A 22,516-nucleotide genomic window follows, 5' to 3' on the forward strand; every position below is an offset into this window, starting at 1 on the left:
CCGGCCGGCGCTGCGGGCGGGGCGGGCGGGGCGCGGCCTCTCGGGCTCGGCCTGCCCCGGCTCGGCCTGCCCCGGCTCGGCCTGCCCCGGCTCGGCGGGAACGGCCGGGAACCAGGGGGCTGGATAGCTGGAGAGCGCCTCTGGGATCATCGGGCCGAGCTGTCACTGAATGCCACCATGGCAATTACGTCATGGCATTGGGTTCCACGTCCAGACTTTTCTTAAACACCTCCTGAGACAGCGACTCCAACACTTCCCTAGGGAGCCCAATGCAATGTCCAAGCACCCTTCCTGTGAAGAAAATTCTTCTAATGTCCAATCTAAACTTTCCCTGGCGCAGATTGAGGCCATTTCCTCGCATCCTGTCCCTGGCTACCTGGAAGAATAGGCTGATCCCCACCTGGCAATGCGCTCCTTTTCAGGCAGTCGCAGAGAGGAGTAGTGGGGAACCTCCGAGACTCCTTTTCTCCAGGCTGAACACTGCCAGCTCCCTCAGCTGCAACTCACAGGACTTACACTCCAGACCCTTCACCAGCTCCATCACCCTTCTCTGGACACACTCCAGCACCTCAATGTCCTTCCTGGGCAGAGAAACCCAGAACTGGTCACTGAACTCAAGGTGCAGCCTCACCAGGGCCAAGTACAGAGGTGCAATCACTGCCCTGGTCCCGCTGAACATGCTATTAGTGATGGAGGCCAGGATGCCATCAGCCTTCTTGGCCACCTGGGCACACACGGGCTCATGTTCTGCTGCTGTCAACCAGCACCAACAGGTCTCCCTCCACTGGGCCTCTTTCCATCCACCTTTCCCCCAGCCTGTAACACTGCATGGGCTTGTTGTGGCCAAAGTAGAGGACCCAGCGCTCAGTACTTGCACCCAACTTTGTGTCCTGTGGATTTACAAAGGGTAAACTCAATCCCCTCATCCAGATCATCCAGCAGCACTGTAACCCCTAAACTGCTAAACCATGTCACCCCAAGCCAGACCCAGATGCCTCTTGATTCCACCACTTTGCTGGGCAACATATTCCAATACCTTATCACCCTACCAGTACATTTTTTTTCCAATATCTACCTGGATCTCTCCTGTCTCAGCTTAAGGCCATTTTCCCATGTCCTTCAGTGCAGGCATAGGAGAAGAGACCAGTCCCCACCTCACTGCAATCTCCTTTCAGGCAGAAAGCAATGAGGTATCCCCTGGGCTACCTCTTCTCTAGACTAAACAAACCCAGCTCCTTCAGCCATTCCTCATAAGACAAGTTTCTAGACCCTTCACAAGCCTTGCTGCCCTTCTCTGGATGTGCTCCAGCATCGCAATGTCCTTGAATTATTTGGGTTAGGAAGAATAATGTCATTGAATGGGTTAGGTCAGAAGGGACCTTAAAGATCATCTAGCTTTAATACTTCTGCCATGGGCAGGGACACCTTCTACTTGACCAGGTTGCTCAGAGCCCCATCCAAGATGGCCTTGAACACTTCCAGGGTTGGGACATCCACAGCTTGTCTTGGCAATCTGTTCCACTGCTCTTCACTGCCCTGACAGTAAAGACTTTTTCCCTGATATCTAATCTAAACCTATGGTTCTTGCTGCCCTGAGATGTCAGGGTGGCTGAGCCGTGCTGCTCCTGTGGGTGCCTGGTGTGTGCCCCACCATGGGCACCGAGCACACCAAACTGACCCAGTCATGTCAAGATGCAGGGCCCAGCCATCAGGGCCCACAGCACAAGCCATGGAGACACAGGGCTGCAGAGGAGGAAAGGGGCTCCAGGGGATGGAAGGTGAGCAGGGTCAGATCTGGTAGCCAACAGCCACATCTCCTCAGGTTTTATGTGTTACCAGGGGTGGAGGATACCCAGCCTCTATAGGCAAGAAATGCCAGGGTCTGAGCATTCTTTAAAGCAAAATAAGCTTTTTCTCATGTTTAAATTTATTGTAGTTTGTGCCCATGTGATCCTGAGTAACAGGAACTGAGTCAGAGCATAATTTACTTCCCCCATCCTTTTCAGCAGAATCTCTTCTTAGGCTCTTGTTTCCCTCAAAATCTTTTGTTCAAGGTCACTGATGACTTAGTGAAGACAAATTTAGCTCTAGAAAGCCTCCCTGCTGTCACTTACATTTCTGTTTGCGCCTCAGGATGGAAGACAGCAAATGATCTCGTTCCTCACATGAGCATTTTATGGGTTTAATTTTGTCTCAGTGAGCTCAAATGAGGAGCTATCCCAGTGCTCTGCCAGAGTGTTGTAAAGGTGCATCCTGTTTCTCTGCCAGTTGCTCTGTGGATAATGACAGAGAAGACTCCCCAGGCATGAAAAACATGGGCTCGGTGTACCCTGGGCTGGAAACCCCCAGACCTCTATATACCACACAAATCTCCTGTCCTAACTTCTTCAGCACTACACAGAGCCTGGCTGGTCTGTACCCAGCAAAGATCCGTGCCAGTGATTCATGGCTGGCACTGAGTTTTTCAGGATGTGCCTGAGTTGCTGGGAGTGTGAAGGGCCGGGTGGGTCAGTGGTGAGCATGGTGGACACGTGTGCCTGCTGGCTGGCTCCTTGTGTGCTCATTTGCCTCGCTTGCTTTCACCTTGTCCCTTTGGAAAGCTTTTCAAGACTGACATGTTTCAGAGTGTCCAACCCTCTCAGAGATCTCAGAGGGTGGCAGGCATGATTTATAGCTGTCATGTGTTGTCAGATGGAGAGCAGAAAACAATACACCCACCTCACAAATCTACACTGGCACTTTTTTGCAATAGCTACAACTGTGCATGTCAGGTTTCTTACATTGTGATATTGAAATGTCTACATTCTGGTACAGGAACAAAGCCACATTATTGCTTAGCCATATTTTAATTTAGTGAGCTGGATGCCTGAAATTAAGATTTTAACCAGCATTTAATGTTAACTTCTTAACAAGTAGTTGCACCTACTTCTAAGTGTACTAGCTATGAGAAATCTTGCTCTAAAAATAATTGCTGGCACCATTTATGGTTTTGTTTACAAAGCTCTAATTATAAAGTGCTTTGAGGAAATAAAAAGTATGCTTCTAACTTGGATTTGTTTAATGATGAGCTCTTACACTCTTCATATTTATTGATGTAATTGTAAATTCGAATATGAAGTTTGTGGAACTTAACAATTCACCAGCACAGACTGCAATATGGCACTTTAGTAAGTTAATGCTAAAACCAGAATTAGGAGTTGTCGGTTATTTCCACATGCCCTGTGTCTCTGTACAGCCATTTTCACCTGGGGCAGTGGTGTACAAAGCAAAGTTTCTCCAAGATGGAAAAGACAGGCAAAGCAATGAGGGAACTAGCAATTTCAAAGAGTCCTGCAAAGCTCCCTATACTTCCACTACTTTTGTTTACTTAGTCCATTTGTACTACAAGCCCCTTCATCCCTTTCCTTTCCTGATTCTTGTTACTGCCATTCCAATACCTCCTGGCTTAGAAAACACAGTTTTAAACACTTTTTTTCAACAACAAAGACTTGGCACCTAAGAATTTCTTGAAAACTTAAAATCACCATTTGATCTTCAGCTTTGAATAGCATATCATTAATGGACCCATTAGATGAATGAAGAGAGAGCACCTGAAAGTCTATCTGCTATTATTGTTATTATCTGAATAAGGATAATGTAGGTGCCTGAGAGTAGAAGAGCTACTCTTAGCTGTTGTGTGGGCACTGAATTTTAAAGATTCCAGGACCCTTTCTTATTCTCAAATAAAGAATATTTCAAGGGGGGAATAATGATACAACAAATTATATTTAGGATAATTGCATTATCATTTTACTGAAGGCTGCCAGTGACCAATCCACTATCGTGGAAATACTGGTGGATATCAGGTAAATTGGGAAGGAAAGCAGTTAGTTTTACCTTCCACCACATTCTTGAAAATTGCTTTTATTATTTGAAAGAGTTGAAGGCATCACCTACAATTTATGATAAATGGGAAAAGTGTGACTGTGTGCAACATGTAGGGACAGATATACTACAGTTAATATGTGCTACAACACTCCAGGTACTGAGAAGCTTTAAAAATTTAGATCGTATTAGGCAAACTGAGGTGCCAGTATTAATGTATTATTTTGAGTACTTTGCCTTCCTAAGATGACACCTCCATCAATGTATCTTCTGGCCCTCCAGCAAAACTGTGTAAGAAATAGTATATGTTAGCTGCTCTCACTAGATGATAAAAAGCATCAGTTAATAAATAGAAGTTCAGAAGGGAGAAATGGACATTTTCCAGATATTGCCATCTTACTGAGTGCCTTTATTTTGTTTTCTTTTGGAAATTGAATTAAATACATGAAAAAGTGTAGAAGAGTTTATATACCTGACTCCAGTCCTGAACACTGAAGTCAGTGAGTGAATGCTGCTGATTTCTGTGGTTAACTGTCAGAAACCCAACTCCAGAGGTGTTAATAAGCCTACTGAGCTGGTGAGGATCTAGTCATGCTTAATGTCAGTAGATTAAAAAATACTTGGTCCTAAATAAACAAGCCAAAGAAGTTTGGAAATTCCTCAAGTGATGGGTCTTGGAAGACAACTATAACATTGCAGTAATGACATTGGTATGTGGATATATTGAAATATGAATTTATATGTACGATATGAACATTAATCTTGACATTAAAAAAAATATTTTTTAAACAATTATTCACTGGAGCAGCCTCCCCAGGGACATGGAGAAGTGCCCATGGCTGCATCACAGGAGAGTTTCAAGATGCAGTTGGACAGGGTGCTGTATAATTTCACCTGAGCTCCCCTTCTAATGAAAGCTTGGACCAGATAATCTCTGGAGGTTTTTTCCCAACTGGGCTGTTCTATGCTTCTGTGGCACATAGTACAAGATCTGTAGTGAATGTATGTAAAATGTAGAACTGCAATATGAAAGTATGCCAGCTTAGAGGCATGAGAGGTTTCAGCTCTCTCATGCTTGAGTTGCCATGCCCAGACAAGGCATAGCGTAAAGGAGCTGCTTAACTTCAGACATCCAGCCTCAGGGCCCCACACAGCAGAAAAAAAGGCTGTGGTTTTCCACCTTCAGCTCCTCCTGACATGCTCACAATGACAGCTAGGAAAGCTCTCAAAATGGAACTTAATAATTTTGAGTTAACCTGAAAATTTCTTCTCCATTGTTGAGTTAGCTGGCTAATTGGAGTTCAGTGATACCCCAGGCATTACAGAAGTAGCAAGACTGGAGCAGAGATAACTGCATATACCTGATCCAGCAGACTGTTAACCACAATTCAGGGATTATCAATTTATTTCCATCAGGAGAGGAAACAAATGGCAGAGTTGTTTATTACTTTGATAATGTGCTTACTACAAAAAATTACAAAAGGCTACCTTTTTAAGACAGAGCTTTCAAACAACAGCACAACGTTGCTTTGGTTTATAGCCAGATCCCCTTTAGTTAGCGCTTTGCCCAAAAATATCTGTTAAACTTTTGATCAAGGTTACATTATTCACAAGCAGGACCATGAAAATAATCATAGGCCTTGGACACCTCCCTTTTGAAGAAAGGCTGAAAGAATTCAGGATTTTCAGTGTGAAGAAGAGGGCTTTTAAGAAGGATAGAGAAAGACTTTTTACCAAGGTCTGTAGTGTCAGGACATGGAGCAATGACTTTAAACTAAAAGAAGGCTGATTTAGATTGGATATAAGGAAGAAAAGTTTTTACAATGAGGGTGGTGAGGTACAGGAATAGGTTGTCCAAATAAGCTGTGGATGCCCCAGCGCTGGAAGTGTTCAAGATCAGGCTGGATGGGGCTTTGAGCAACATGTTCTAGTGAAAGATGTCCCAGCCTATGGCAGGGAAGTTGAACTAGATGATCTTTAAAGGCCCTTTCCAAGCCAACTCATTCTTTAGTTCTGTAGTTCTGCAATGCTGTGACTGTCCAGATTGCTGTTCCTTTTCTTTCATTCCATATTGTTTCTTCAGCATCTCTCATTCTGTCACACACACCCCTCCCTTAGTGAACCCCTTACCTGTATTTGGTTTATATTTCTCAGCATTTTCACATTTGTTTGTTTGTTTTGCATTGTGATATGTATCTGTGTTTTTATTGAAAGTGGTATGGTTTCAGCCATTTGATTTCTTTAGGGAGCTCTAGGGTTCCTTAGGGGAGCTCTATAGTTTATTATAGTTATCACAAAGGAAAGATAGCAGTCAGATGTTGCAAGTTCAGTGAGATTTAATCAAATGCACAATGTGTTTTGGAAGAGCTGGGGAACAGAATTTTTCACCTTTCTCTTTTTTTTAATAGGTAGCTCTTAGAGAAAGAGATGGAAATTTAGGTGTCCCTTGACAATAGGAATTATGAATTTTTAGCATTTTAGCCACTGGATGTCACTAATGATTCACAGAAACATAGAAATCTGTGCACTTTTTTCTGAAGGGTAAAAAATTATTTAAAGATCACAAGATTTGGAGAAGAAACATTTCCATCTGAAATGGGAGCAAATTTTCTTAGCCTGCAGTAAGCAGAGATCTGGTTGAGCTTGTCAAGTTTTGTTAAACTTGATGATTTTTAGGGTGGCAAAAAGCTACTCTCTTATAAGATTCTGAGAAACAAAGCCAGCAAAGTTTTTTGCACATTTCATTTAAGAGGTGTGAGGTAACCAAGTTGGAAGAGAAACTCTGCATGGGAAAATGTATGTGTGAGTTGTGGTACATAAATCATGGATATTGCATGTAATCTTGTACTTACACATGTGGAGCCCACCTAGCAACACCACAACAGAAAAAATAATGAAAAAGGCTCAGAGAGGCCGTTATTGTATAAACCAATTAAGAGGAAAAATACACACCTGAGGATTTTAATAAATGTGCTTTGGGATGGCAAAGCATCTTCTGGCCAACATCCTCATAAGTGCCACCACTGCTGTGCCTTTTGCACTGCAAATCTCAAGAATACCAAACGACCTAATGCTGTCATGAATTTTGCATTAAATTAGCAACCCCTACAAAACCTGTTGCAGATGTGTGTAGGACTTCTAGACTCCTCTTCAAGAAATCCTAGAGAGCGATTTCTATTTATGCAGCGCACATGCCAGATACCAGACATACCCCAGCTGCTTCAGACTTGCTGTGAAAGTACAGATCAGCTTTGCAGCCACTGTGCAAGGGATGCTGTCTGCTGCAGCCCAGGCAGAGGTTTGGTCAGCTCCACTGGCCTCAGACACATTCCCTTTGACTGGAATGCCACGAATTTCCTGACGTACCCTGCCGATCTTCTCAAGCACCATCAGCCGTCTGCCAGGGGATGCCTGGTTTCTAGAGATTGCAGAAAAATAATCAGACTCTGCTTTTTCTTCTAAGGGCATAAAATGCAGGAAGGAAAGGAGGGCATACCAATCGAGAAATGAATCTATGAGTAAGAATACAGAGAGATTTTACTATAGATTTAGGCAACAATACTATAAATACAGGATAACCATTCTGGTCTGGGGAGTGGCACACATGTTAAGGCAAGCTGCTTTTATTAATAAACACATATTTGACCAAATTGTCATTTAAATCTTTGTGGTTTTTTGCTATCTTGTTTTGAGTACTATTATTTTTTTGTTTGTTCATTATAATTTCCATTTTAAAGTTTCATCCTGGTTTCTAAGCTGTAGTCATGTGTATGTTTTTGTTCTTATTAAAGCCCAGGCAGAAGTGGAAGTGATAGTGGCAGTGTATTCAAGGTAACAGTTTTACAGTATGTGTTACAAAACAAACTCAGACAGACTTTAACGAGGCTCAGTGTACTAACCACCTTGGTACAACTCTTATGACTTCAGATGGATTATATGAATTGAATAAAAGTTTAGTTCCTTAGTGTGTACAAAGGGACGCGCTGCGCCATGAGGCACAATCAGTCAATGGGTGCTGAACATAAGAGAGACATCTGTGCTTTTAAGGGACTGATCATTCACAGACACCATACCCATAGCTCTCTTTTATCACTGCTAGAGGCAAGGACAGACACTACAAGATGTGCTCTCAGTTCCTTTGTGGGGCTGTATTCTGGTTTAAGGCCTTGGGAAGCTGAAACTTAAAATCTCAGCCCTGACATTAAGTTAGTTTTGATTAGAGACAATGTGCTTACTCTTTACTTGTACATTTTTTGATGCACATTCCTGATGTACATTTTTAAAAATTACTCTGCACAGTTAGAAACTTTAAATGACATTATTTAAAAAATTAATATCCTCAACTAAAAAAAAAAAAAAGTAAAAAAAAAACCACCAAAAAATAATAATCCTAAACTTTATTTCAGTTAAGCTTACCCAAAGGCTCATAAAAGTCATATTTGATTGGAATTAAGTTTGCCTGTTCTTACCAGGATGCTGTCAGGCTGCATCATTTTTTTTCTGAGAAGAATTCTTAATCCTCATGCAGATGGGAAGTAACAATAAACACCATCTGCTGCAAATTAGGTTACTCTCTTAGCAACGAGTGAGATCAGGCTCTGTCTCAGCCTCTCATTTTCTGTGCTGAAGTACACACTGGCACTTCAGCCTGTAACAGAGCAAGCGATCAGAAACAAAGTGGAAAAAAGAAATGAAAAATCTTTCTTACTCCCCTCCTGGCAAGATCCTTCCTGTCCCCGACAACCCCACAGTTTTATTGCTGTATGCCAAAGGGGCCAAGATCGGCTCATCACCCCATCTTCCTCTGGCTCCTGCTTCTCCTGTGGGAGTGGGAGCAGCATCATGAAGTGCTGGCAATCTCTCATGACTGCTAGGTGCTGGGAGCCAGCCCAAGAAGTAAATAGGATCAGCAGGGGAGGGTGGTGTGTCAGTTGAGAGTGGATTTAAAGCTGTCTGCTGCTGGCAGAGCTCTCAAGGAAGAGGGCCAGTGAGACACTGTGCCTGACTTCCCCTGGCAGAACCTGTTCGCTGACTCGGCTGCCCCGTGGGTGCTGTTGCCCTCCCCAGCTCCTCTCCAGGACTGCTCCGTGATTAGAGTGTGTCAACTTGTTAAGGACAGCAGGTGTCGGAGCAGACGCTTCTCATTAACTTGGCATGACATCTCTCCACAGAAGATCTCCTGCACCATGACAAGGTGATTTTGAAAGAGAATGGTCTGGGTTTTTCCATTATTTTGTACCCTGTCTGATGAACTTTCTCTGTTGGCAATGTTCACAGTGTCTTGACCAGATTCAGGCAGCTCTTAATTCAAGTGCTGTGCAGATCACAGATTCATACACACTCTTAGAAGATAAAAATTCATGGATTTTAGAAGTCATTTAAAGCATCCTTCTGATGCAGCTATATCAGGAAGTGTTATATTTGCCCTCAAATCACCAAAATACACTTGTAGTTAAAGGACTCAAGTTTGACTCATTACCAGGGGAAAGTTCTCTCTGCTCCTTATTCAAATATTTGTGGAAAAACTTGCACATCTTGACAGTTTCAAGAACTCATAGAAATAATGTTTGTGTCATTCCTTTTTTATATTTGTCATACTATGGTTTCCAGTTAATGCACAGGTAGGTGAGTGTCAGCACGATTAGTCACAGGGAACCAACCTTTTTTAATACTCTCAGAAAATTTTACTGGCTCTGTATTGGATTTGGTAAATTAACACTGGTGGTGCTCCTAAAGTTTTCAGACTCAGCTAAGTACTAAAAGCCATATAGAATATTCAGTTCCTCTATGATACATCTCCTGAGCATGTACAGATGATAACCTCCTGGGAAGGGTACCTGTCATGAGCACACGTGCTACACCGTCCACATGGCCATGTGCTGCTCCTGCAGGCCAGGCACTACACATCTAATCTACTGATGCTTTGAGGAAATATCCCCATTTCCAGACATACAATAGGCTGGTTGGAGCTAGTGAGAAATAATGCCAGCTGCCCAAATGTGAGAGATCCCTTCATTGTACCCAAGAAAAGATTTTGAGTGGAAAGAGACCATACCTGAGACAGATGGTATCCTGAACTACACGTACTACACGTAGGGCTGCCTTTGTCTAATGCTGTACAGATGGGGGCGGCGGGGAAATACCCAAACTACAAGACTATGATTTTCAATCTTCATTCTGTCCTTAGGCTAGTTTTGTCAGACTCTCACTTGAGCTACCAAATAATTTACACAAGGCAATAAATGATTGGACACGAGCTCATATTTTCTGTTGATTCCACCATTTTCTGCTTGTCCTCTGCCATCTATTCTTAACAAATGGCTCTTGTCAGGACACTTGTGCAGCCAAGTGCCTTTGATAAAAAAAGTTTTTCTCTGGCCTCAGCTGCAATATAGAAAGATATTACAATTGCAGATGAAAATTTTCAATCATAGTTTTATGGAGCTTTTGGTTTAGATAACTTACAACATTTTAAGGGACTGCATATTTAAAATCCATACTTGAGGCTTCTTATGAATCAGATCCCTACAAATGGACCACATTTAGCATCTGAAAAGCAAGGCAGGCACAATCATGAGTCATTTATTAAAAAGTAGGACGTATCTGTGTTTTTCCAGTGGTGTAATTATATGCACTGGGTTAAGAAAGTTCTTTTTATTAAAAAGAATTTTTAGCATGCACCCTCCCGAGATATAAGCAAAGAAATTAGCAATAGAAATTACCTGATTGGTCATTAAGTCCATCCCTTCACAGCAGGATAATTGCTGTGCAATAAAGAACACAAATCGCTCCAATAAGCTTACATTTGTCATGGGGAAGACTAAAGGCAAGATATGATTTCTTTATACAGATTTAAAAGATTTGTCTTGATGAAGTGGCCACCATTTGTTATACAAAAAAATAAATCTTTGTGCCAGAAAGGCAATGCCCAGCCTGACCCAGTTCTTCAAACGCAAGAACTGTGTTTTCATCTTTTCCAATGTCTTTGAGAATACAGTTCCTGTGAGATATGGAAAAGATGTGCAATGGAGATTGATTAGAAACAGGAGTGCTAAATATCTTTTGCTATGAGGAACTACTAGTCCTCCCTTACTGATCAAGGTTACTGGCATTGTCAGCTTTCTGAGAAAATACATGTGGTCCTATTCTGCACATCTTGCATGAGGAGCACTGGATATATGGAGCTTTCTGTGGGGACTCCCCAGACCCACACTAAATGTCAGGAAGGAGGGCAGGGTTCTGGCATGCCCACAACATTACCTGTGGCCTTGCTCTAAACTGACAGAGCCAGTTACCCCACTGTGGGGGAGCTGCCAGTGTGAGGGAGGCATTTATATCAGCTGCTCTCAGTGCTCCCACACCTGCTGCTTGCTGGCAATTTTCATTAAAATCTCACAATGCAGCACTTGTTTCCTTGAGTTTCTCTTTCATTTCTCTTCATCATAGCCAAGTGGCAGAGTGAACAACAACTGTTTTTCAGTACTTGGATGAATCCTTGGGGTCATGTACAGGGGATGAGGCATATATATATTCGATTGACAGTTAGAGAAATTAGAACTTCTCAGATTGAGATCAGAGTTGCACACCTCCCTGATGCAGGGTGCAACCCAGAGCTTAGCTGACAGGTGGTTTTGAGAGTGTTCTCTGGGTTGCTGTCTTTAAAAAGTTGTGGCATTGAGGAAAGCCCCATAACATATTGAGTGTTACTTTGCATTTTAGAATACTTGTATCTCAGGAAAGGAGAGCAAAAAACAGAGGTAGAAAAATAATGAAGGAGCCAAAGTGGTCTGATCTTACTAAATAATCCCATATACAGATGCTGCTAAGGTGCCCGAGAGTGCTGTGTGAAGAATTTGAGCTAATGGAATCACAGAAGATGAACCTGGAAGAGTTACGGTACATCTGGAAATGCCAAAGAAGGAGGATTGAACTCAGGGGAAGGAATAGCTCCTGCTTCAACTATGGGAGAAACTCATGAGGAAAACAATGATGCTGTAATATTTTAAGCCTTTCTGAAGCTCACCTCTAAATTGTTGCCTTCAAAATTTTTGGCAGCACTGAGTCATCTGATGCTCTGTGATGACAATTTCCCTCACTGTTCACAGCTTGATTCCGCTTGACCAGGTACCTTAGATCACCTCCATTGCCTGACTGGTTTTGTGCACTCCTGAAGTCTCATAAGCTGCATTTCACATAGCTGTAGTGAGTGATTCCCAGCTGGGTATGTTGTCATCCACAGCAACGACATTGTTTGATAAAGAGAGAAAAGAGCCTGGGAGAATTTTCAAGGTAAAAGTACCTTTTGAGTAGATATAAATAGACTAAAGCTATCATCATACCTGCCTCTCTTCTCTAAAGTGCTGCAGATCACAGGCTCTAAGTGGCACACTCAGCAAGGACAGGAGAATACAGAAGAAAGGAACAAGTGCTGCGGGCAGTTTAAAAAATACAGGGTTTAAATTTATTTTTGACTCACAGACCCTAAATCATGACTATTTTGTGCAAGTTGTGAGTTCAGCCGTGAAAGCACCTTGGGTCACCTTGCTGCAAATAAAACTCATTGCTATTTTCTCCCATTGTCTCATAAAGTATGACAGGTGAAATTTCAGTTCTGCTTTGCTGTTCCAGCTCTCTCACATCCTGCAACCTCCATGTCCTAAAATGTTTTCTCTAGTCCCCTCTTTAAATTAAAAATGTTTCTAATTCAGGTTTTGGTTTTTTTTTCTCAGATGATAGCAGTTGCTACAGGAAGTCTGATTGACAGCAGCTAGCCCCACATTCTGTCTTTGATGGTGTCTAAAACAATAAGAATATTTATTAAATCCCTGAAAGATACTCTACTGAAATCTTGCCCTAGATAATACTCAAAGGGACTCAGATGCCTCAAAGCAAGTTAGCAACCTGAGATGTCAAAAAAATCTCTTCTTATGCCAAAAAATTGATTGCAATAACTTCATTAAGGAAACAAAAGAGCAAGTCTGGGGCTTACAGTTAGACCCAGCCTTAGCCAGATCCAGTGACTATCTCAGCCTTGTGCTTATAAGGACCCTGCCACATGCCAGACCCTTCATTCTATCAAGCCAGCCCTCTGCAGCAGCCACAGCTTGGAGAATTTAACTGAAGATAATTGAAGATCCCTTTCCCTTGGAAGGAAGAACAGCTTGATGGGCACTGTAGCACAATTAGTAGTGATGCTGGAGCAACAGATGTGTTCTTGTGGGACGTGGTGGGTTTGCAGCTCCCAGATCTCTTCTGCAGTGCCCCATGCAAACACTGAGCCCATGTTCGGATCAGCACTGCCCTGTAAAGGTCCTGGTGAGGCTTGGGAAGCAGGTACAATGTGGAGTGCAACACTGGAGGTGAGTAAAGAGAACATGGGAGAGGCAAAAAGGATGAAAACAGTCATGGGATGGACTCTCACCACGTGGGTAAAGGTAAATGTGTTTATTTTAGGACAACTTAGAGTTCTGAATCCAAGTTTGGCAGATGGCCCAGTTTTATTTCAGGCCAGTCTTTACAGTAGGCATTCACTCCTCACCAGAGAAGGAGGAGAATTTTTTTCAAAACATCTGAGCTGACAGGGCCAGCTGGAAGCAGATAGCATGGAAAAGGGAAAGCAGACTTTGAACTGGTCTGCAACCAGCTTGGATGATGGCAATAATATAATTTGTTCCTTCAACTCAGAGGCTTTGCAGAGGGCAGTGTCTCATCAGCATCCCAATTTATCTTCGTGACCCTAGGACAAAAATATCTACTTCCATTTCTTGCACTGACCTCTCAGATTTTTTGTTTGGTTCGTTTTGTTGTTGTTTTTAAATAGGGCACAAATGCTCTAGCAGCATTTGCCGTTTATTATCCTCCACCTCATTCAGATTATGGCTTGCAGCTTTTGCTCACTGGGGAAGTTTGCATAATAGTTTCAGTTCACTTGTTAACAGTAATTATTTTTTCCAGTCTCTCTTTTGATGTAAGCTGAATAGCTTGGCCTCTAAGAGATGTAATTAGTGATTCCTGCAGTTTGCTATGGAACGGGGCAATAGCATCATTAAATTCAAGATAAGTCTTAACTCGGCGTTTCAGATGCTCACATAATGTGTTATGCAACAAGGCAATAAAAGCTGCACAATCCTGCCCTTTGGAACTTTGCCCCAGTTATTTCGCCCCACAGCTTCAATGCAGAGAGGAAACACAGATTTCCCATTGCAGATGAAAGGACATCAGCTTCTCAGATAGCTCGGCTGGCACGTGCTTGGCTTGTGTGACATGGGATGAGACAGCACAGTTCCCCCTCTCCCCTCACCCTTTTGTCCATGCAGTTCATGGAATCTGGGTATGACGTGCAGCGGCAAGGATGAGATGTGATCCTAACACAAGAGAAAGCCAATAAATACTCCCAATTTATTTGGATGAATTGTATCTAGAGAAGTCAGGCCATTCATTCAAGAGGCTTATAATTTACTCTTTTCTCTCAGCTTGTTGGTTGTCTTCTCTGGAAACCCATTTACTGTAACAACAACACTTGAAATTTTTTTAGCATTTACTCTCAGTGGATCTTAAAATTCTTAGTGTTATTTAAGTCTCATCTCACTCCTCTAAAGAAATCACTATGATATTAATAGAAATACCTGTTACTTACCTCATAGGGAAACCAAAGCACAGAAATTGTAATGTAGTTTGTGTATGGCTGTGCATGAAGCAAATGATAGACCAAAAAACTGATCTCTAGTATCATGCAGTTTTACCAATTCCCTACCTGCCTGTCTTACTTCAGTAAAAAAGGAAATCAGTAAAAAATCCAATCACATGGAAAAAATAGAATTTTATTTAGTAATATTAAAATCTACTGTTTAAAATATTATTTACTATTTTCATTTTATTCATACCCTTTCTTTGCAGATAACTAGAGATGATTTTAAAGTAACAGTTCCTGAAGTTTATGTAAAATCTCCTTTAAAAATCCTTTTTTTGGGACTGTCCTTTTCTCAAAGTCATATGGCAAACCTCTGACAGAAATCCAGACTGCCATGAAGATTGATAGGACACTGCAACATAGGAGACAGGAGCACATTTTTAACAAATTTCAGTCCTATCCAGGGCTGTTATGCAGAAGTGCATAACACTCAAAAAAAATGGCAACTACACCAAAACTCATCACTTTTTTTTCTGTCTTCCCTGACCTGAAAGCAATCACATAGCTGGCTGGGCACCACCAATGTTTCTTATCAAACCAACAGTTCTTCAAACCATGCAAAGCCCACACAGTCGTTCTTTGACTGTTCCCTCAAGTGGGGGCATACATACAACATGTGTCCATTGTACAACCAGAATTTTTAATAAGATTAATGCCTTGTCCCGTTGATATTCTCAGAAAGCAGAGAGAGAGGAGAATAGAAATGTTCTCTTATTTCCTTGTGTAGCCTTTATTCACTTATTTTTGTGTGGTCTATCTCTTGCCTACATGCATATTGTGAAATGCAGTAATGGTCTCTTCCTGCCTTCCCTTTCTCGTGTTTTCCAACAGCTTTTTCTTCATGTTCTCCCCACCCTTCCATTCCAGTTATTCATTTTAACGTTCCTAGGAGAATATCCTGGATATCCCAATGGATTCTGTGACAGATTTAAGATCCATTTAAACCAAGGGAAATCTCTCAATTTCTGCTGTAGATAGAAATAGCATATCAGGAACTGGTGGCTGGCATATCTGGTGTCTTATTCCACAGCACAGATCACACACTGGAATTTGGCAGCTCTGTCCCATATGCTGATTTTTATCTTTGCAGAGATACAGTTCATTTGTAGGCCTTGTACTTGTTTCCTAATTTCTGAATTAGCCAAAGCTCTTTTAATTTTAACATCCAGACTGTCTAGTAAACATGTCTTATTACAGCAGTACCAGTATTCCCTTGAAGATAATATCCATTTCAATTTTTGCTTTTTTGGACAAGCTGCATCTTGCCTAAAACCTACAACCCAGAATCAATTTTTTAAAGAGTCCTTTTACATTCAATTGATTTTTCTGTTGTATCTAATGTATGAGGCTTTTAGTTCATTATTCTTGCTGTGGCCAATAGGCAAGAGGAATTCCTCTAAAGCTTGTTCCCAGAGGGATCAAGCTCAACTTCTTAGGATGATTTATGGAATGTGCATGGCTGTACTCAAGTGGCTGATCCTCTGTTTCTCTTCCCCACAACTGCCTGTCCCACTGATGGATACACATTATTGGGATCTGTGATGTGAGGAGGACTGTGTAGTGTGTCTCTTCCCAGCTTTGTTTTTGCCAAAAAGAAAAAAACAACAGGTGAAAATCTCTGATTAGCTTGGGAGCAGAGACTGTTCTAGTGACATATGTGAAGAGCAGCTCCACTTGCATTCCCAGGAAGATCAGCTACCAATAGACGATAATTAGTCCATTAGCATCCCCATTAGAGTCTGACAGCATGTGATTAAGCTGCAGAGAGCACAGTGTAGGAGCCAGTCAACAAGCTAGGAGGAAGCCACCCAAGCCACTCTGAAGAAGTCTGCCAACACCAGGGCATTGGGAGATACCACTGAGGTGTCAACACAAGTCACAAGGAGATGGATTGGACATCCCACCGGATCTGAGGGAATGTGAAAGGTTGATTGGCTTGTTCTCCACTTTCTCAATCTCTTCTTTCACCACTCCCCTCAAAACCACAAACTTTTAATTGATTCCCAATATGAAGCAGTTCCATGTAGAGCACTGCTCATCTCTGGATGATAAATGCCATGGTCTTTCATTCTCCCTTCTCCTTAAACCATGGTTTAGTGACTAGCAGCTCCGAGCAGCACAGCAAGGCACAGATGCAGACAGATGTTCAGGAAGGCAGGGCCCATAAGCTGACCCCAGAAGAGTATCACAGACAAGGGAAGTGTGGCTGCCCTGGTGTTTTGGTGGTAGCTTTGGTCCTGTGGCTGTTGCAAGCTGTCATACTACCCTGGGATCAGTACCTCACCCAGAACAGGTTTCTGTGTCCTTATAAAGACCTATGTAAAATAACTGGATAGGGAGTTTTTGAAAGATCAGCTGTGGGGATTATTCATCCATTCATTGCTAAGATAACATTTTCTTACACCTCCAACTTATATTGTCTTAGAATAATTTTGTTACTACAAGAAAGCACTACCCAGTACTTTTTCTTTTATTTTTTGCTCTCTTTCATGTTATAAACTGTGTTACTGATGGAAAAACTGTGTCTTCTTACCTATGACATAGATTCTCTGCATTAGCTGTAAGTCTTTTGACAACCAGAATAGAAACTTCATTCTGTTTCACAGAGAGGGAAAGGTTGTTTACCTTATAGTTCCTCTGTTTCCTAGAACCTGCAAGGCTCCTCTCACAGTGTGGGAGGTGGATAAGTGCATCACTTCTGCATGTTTCTGCCTTGAACAGCTGCTCCATACCCAGGACTCAGCAGTGGAGGCGTGCAGAGGTTCAGATGACACCAGCAGCTGCCTGGCCCAAGCTCACTTGCACAGGCACTTCCACCAGCCATGCTCTGCACTGTCCAGTCAAGTAGTCCCTCACAAAGCCACCTGGAAAAAGAGCTGAAGACAGACCAGAGTTGTTACAATTCCTTCTTGTTGTTACAATTTCCCACTCTTCTCAAAGGCAGAGGGCATAACCTTACAAGTCAACATACACACAGGGGCACAAATCCAAAGGGTAGCATGCCAAAATCCAGAGCTGGAATGTCCCTTTAGGACAATGTAGCTGCTAAAAACGCCTCCTCCACAATCACTAAAGATTGCATTGTATAAGTTATTTTACACTCACCTAGGGAAATATCTTCTCTATGCCTTGCCTATTGCAATGACTTTGCAGTTTGTGAGAGGCCTAGGCTTTATTGATTTGAAGGATTTCTTACAGTATACTCACCTCTTTATTTTTAATGAAGTGGCCTAAGAAAGTTCTGGCAGCTATGTTTTAGCCATTTTTCCCCCCAGTGTGGCTTAGGCATTATTTTTCCTGTAGTTACCTCTCTTTTATGAGAAGCATAAATCATCAGTTGTATAGCACTGTACTGGGGATACAACCTTCAAAACTGTGAGAAAGAAGCCAATTACTGTAGAAATTATTTTGGATAGCCAAAGAAAGCTGCCTTCATATGCCAGACTTAGCTGTCTTGTCAAGACATTAATATTTTGTTGGCAAACCCTTTCTTTCTTCTTTTAATCTATACTTTTAGTTCAGAGGCTATACTGATTTTACAGAATACTAATAATGAACTAATCCAAACCATGTAAAATCAGGGCACAAAGATATACAGAAAAAGCAATGAAAAGGAGAAAAAACATGAAAAAGCATATTGTGGCAGGGACTGAGTTCCTATCACTGCCTGTAAGTCTGCCTGACACTTCCCAGATAAGACTGCTTTCTGTTGACTGTAATTATATAACTCTTTAGCTGTTTAGGATGAAACATGCATTGCTGGGTGACTGCCACAAATAGATTTCTTTCTTTCTTTTTCTTTTCTTTTTTTTTTTTTTTTTTTTTTTTTTTTTAAGCCAGTCAAATACTCAATAACAGAAAAGAAACCACAGGGAAGCTTTCTCTGATGTTCACCATCTGGAACAGTAAATTCCAGAATGGCATCCTATAAACCAGGACCATCCAGAAAAGCCTTTTTAATGGATTATTATATATTTTGCTATTGACATAAGCAAATAAAAAAACCTGCCTGCTTCTTTAACCTATATAGCAGTTCTCTGTCCTTGGAAACCTCAGTCTTATTCAGTGACCTATCCATTTTAAGAACCCACTGTTTCTGTGATGGGATGTGACAACTTCTCAGTTTTGCAAGGCAGTGCAGTACATCAGATCTATTTTTCTGAAACTGAGGACAACAAAGGTGACTGGCTTTGCTGGTGATGAAGATGAGAGAATAAACTTTTCTATGTATTTTGATCCTTGCAGAGGCAGCTGTAGTCAGTGTTGTGAGCTACAAATGCAGTGGCAGATCTTTTGGTGAGGAGGCAGACAGCTTTGCATGTTAACTTCACAAGGGGACTGTTCCTTTGTGCTTTGAGAGCAGTACTCCAGAAGTGCCTCATGAATCCACCTGTAAATGGCTCAGATCCCTTTTACAGAAAGATGAGTTGTTTAAGAGCTGTCCCTCTACCCTGTGCCTCTCCATTTCTTTCCTCAGCCTTAGTCCAATGTGTGTTTGAGGCTCATTCTCGTCCATCAGTTCAGTCATGTCCACTCTTGGTTTGCTGTGAGGGATGGATGATTCCTGCTTCTGTAAATGCTGCCCACATCCCTTAGCTCCAGCTCCCTCTACAGAAAGCAAATAACAAAAAGTTTCCCTGGGGTCTGTGATCAGTGACCTACTTTGGCTGGGTAGCTCCAGGTCTGCAATTTATGATTGACTCAGACCTCATTTCCAGTGAACAGAAAGCACCAATGGACCAGTCTGAGGCACACAGCCCAGAGAAAAGCCACAACAGTTTTAGGGACTGATCCTCTCTTCTCTGAAGTGTTTATGGGTGTCATGGTTTAACTCCAGCCAGCCACCAAGCCTCAGTCAGTCAGTCAGTCAGTCAGTCAGTCACTCACTCACTCACTCACTCACTCACTCACTCACTCACTCACTCACTCACTCACTCACTCACCCCCTTCCCCACCAGTAGAACTGGGGACAGAACAGGAAGGGTAAAAGCAAAACAACTCAGGAGTTGGGATGAAGACAGTGTAATAGGAAAAGCAAAAGCCATGGATGCAAATGCAAGGAATTAATGCACTGCTTCCCATGGGCAGGCAGGTGTTCAGCCATCTCCTGGATCCCCCTTCTCATTCTTCCCCCACTTTATACACTGAGCATGATGCCATATGATCTGGAATTTCCCTTGGGTCAGCTGGGGTCACCTGTCCTGGCTGTGACTCCTCTCAACCTCTCTTGCACTCCCAGCCACCTTGACAGCAAGGCAATATAAAAAGCAGAAAAGGCCTTGGCTCTGTAAGCCCTACTCAGCAATAACAAAAACATCTCTGTGTTATCAGTCCTGTGCTCTGCACAAATCCAAACACAGCTCTGTACTAGCTGCTGGGAAGAAAATTAACTCTACTGCAGTCAAAACTAGCACAATGAATTATATAAGTGGATAAAGGGCACAGTGCCTTTGCAAGAGACACATCTTAGTTTTATTAACAATGGAGGAAAACACTCATGACGTAAACAAACTCACTGAAGCCATACTTTTTCAAAGCATGACTTCTGAAGCTGAAGAGGTGCTGAGCTTTTCTCTCTTTCTTTTTGCATTCTCAGGGTATCCTTCTGCAACTATTGGAAGTCAAAAGACATCAGATTTGTCCTTGTATGAGGTAGAAAACATTTTCTTCTTGAGTTCTGATATCCTGGTTAAAGTCACATTTTTAATATAACTTTCAGCAGTCAGTGCTTGTATACATACCATTGGCAGTTCTACCAAATCAACTAAACAAAGCTGAAAAATCAGCTGGATTGCAGCTGGATTCAAAATGCTGGTCTGTAAATACACCCCAAGCTGAAATTTTGTTAGCAAGAAGATTGATAAGAGTTGCCAGATTTTGAACAATTTTTGCAGCTCTTGCCTTCAAATCTTGATGTGCTACTAAACTTTGGGAAATAAAATATTTGAAACAGATGTCTTAAAACCATGAATCTGTTACTTTGAATTGCCTGAATTTACTTGTCACATGATCTTACATTTTGTCAGATTTTAAAAATTTATTATTATTATTATTATTATTATTATTAAGCACTTGCAAACCTCATCAATTTCCAAGCTTCTGGTAGCATTAGTATCAGAAAAAGTTATGGCTTCCTACCACTTTGGGTGAACAGAATTGAGCTGGATTTTGTTTCATAAGAGGGTAGTTGATGAAATTTCCAGACTGCAGAACTTCAGAGAGATGTTGTTCATTGTGATTCAGTAGCAAAGAGAAAGATGAACATTTCCATCTGACATGACATACCCCACCATTCAAAGTCTCATTTCATGAACTTTCACGGCACCCTTTCAAAACACAGTGTACCAGACAATTTTAGAAATGAAAGCCAATGCCTGTACACAGACAGTTCCTCTTGCTGGATTAAAGACATGCATGCCTAATGCTGTGACTAACACTTCCCACCTTATGTCCTGAAATGCAGCATCCTGTTCGGATCATCTTTTGCTTCCTTTTTCTTCTCCATGGAGTTATATAAACAGCTTTTGTCTCTTATGGCAGTTTTGGCTCATTGCATTCAGAGCATGCCTGTGGCAACTACTACATGTAGCTCAGATTTCCTTCTGCTGCCATCTGCTTTCTACACCTGATACAAAGCCTGGCCTGTTAGCAGAATCATCATTGTGAGTGCTCTGTTTTTCTTCCACAAGAATCTGTTATTGTTCCCCAGAATCGCCCATCTCAATCACATCCATCCTTATTGGGGGTGCTGGTGGACGAGAGGCTGCACATGGCCCAGCAATGTGTGTCTGTAGCCCAGAAAAGCCAGATGTACCCTGGGCTGCCTCCAAAGCAGTGTGGGCAGCAGGGCCAGGGAGGGGATTCTGCCCCTCTGCTCTGCTCTTATGGGAACTCACCCAAGGGCTGCATCCAGGTCTGGGATCCTCAGCGCAGCAGGGACCTGGGCCGGCTGGAGCAGGTGCCAGAAGAGAGCAACAAAAACAGTCCTAGGGCTGGAGCATCTCTGCTATGGAGAAGGGCTGAGACAGCTGGAGTTGTTAAGCCTGGAGAAGAGAATGCTCTGGGATACCACACAGCAGCCTGACAGTCCCTAAAGATGTCCTGCGAGAACGCTGGGGAGGGACTTTTCAGCAGGGTCTCTTGTGATAAACCAAGCAGCAAGAGTTTTAAACTTAAAGAGGGTCAATTTAAATTAGATATAAGGAAAACTTTTTATAATGCAGTAAAACACACACAGATTCCCCAGACATGCCCCATATCTGGAAGCATTCAAGGTCAGATTGTATGTGGCTCTGACCAACCAGATGTAGTTGATGTCCCTGCTCATTGCAGGGGGGTTGGACTGCATGACCTTTAAAGGTCCCTTCCAACCCAAACTGCTCTATGATTCTATGTGACTTGTTTATTTAATGTCCTTCAGTTTATTTATAGCTCATTTGAAATCATCAGCAGCTCCTCCCTCATGCTGCAGAGTATTTGACCATAGAAGCTGGTTCACAAAATTGCCCCGAGCAGGATGGCTCACAGAGATGTTTATGTTAACTCCACATCCAAATTTCTGGGTAACAGAAGGTCTAAACAAGATTCCTTCTTGCCTGGATTTATTTTTTGGACCGGATGGTTCTGCACTAGACATGCAATTTCTGCACTTAAAAATATCATTGTCTCTTTGGAGGCTGCTTTAATTGCATACTGAAAGTACCTGAGCTGGAGATTGTGTTTACTTGTCTCCATTCTCAGCATAAAGATGCTTTTGATCAACAGTTTCTGTATAACCTTTTTACTTTAATTACTGGAGGGTGCTTGTACTGGGTCAGAATAAAGACAGCTCTAACTCGACATCATGTCTCTGATACTGGCCAATAGTGGCTACTTAGAAGAAGAAATTGAGAAAATGGTAAATATGAAACAATCTTTATTCTGTTTATTGATGCATCAGCATGAAGAGCGGCAGATTTTTGG

The sequence above is a fragment of the Melospiza georgiana genome, chromosome 3 (assembly GCF_028018845.1).
Source record: "Melospiza georgiana isolate bMelGeo1 chromosome 3, bMelGeo1.pri, whole genome shotgun sequence".
Taxonomy (NCBI): Eukaryota; Metazoa; Chordata; class Aves; order Passeriformes; family Passerellidae; genus Melospiza; species Melospiza georgiana.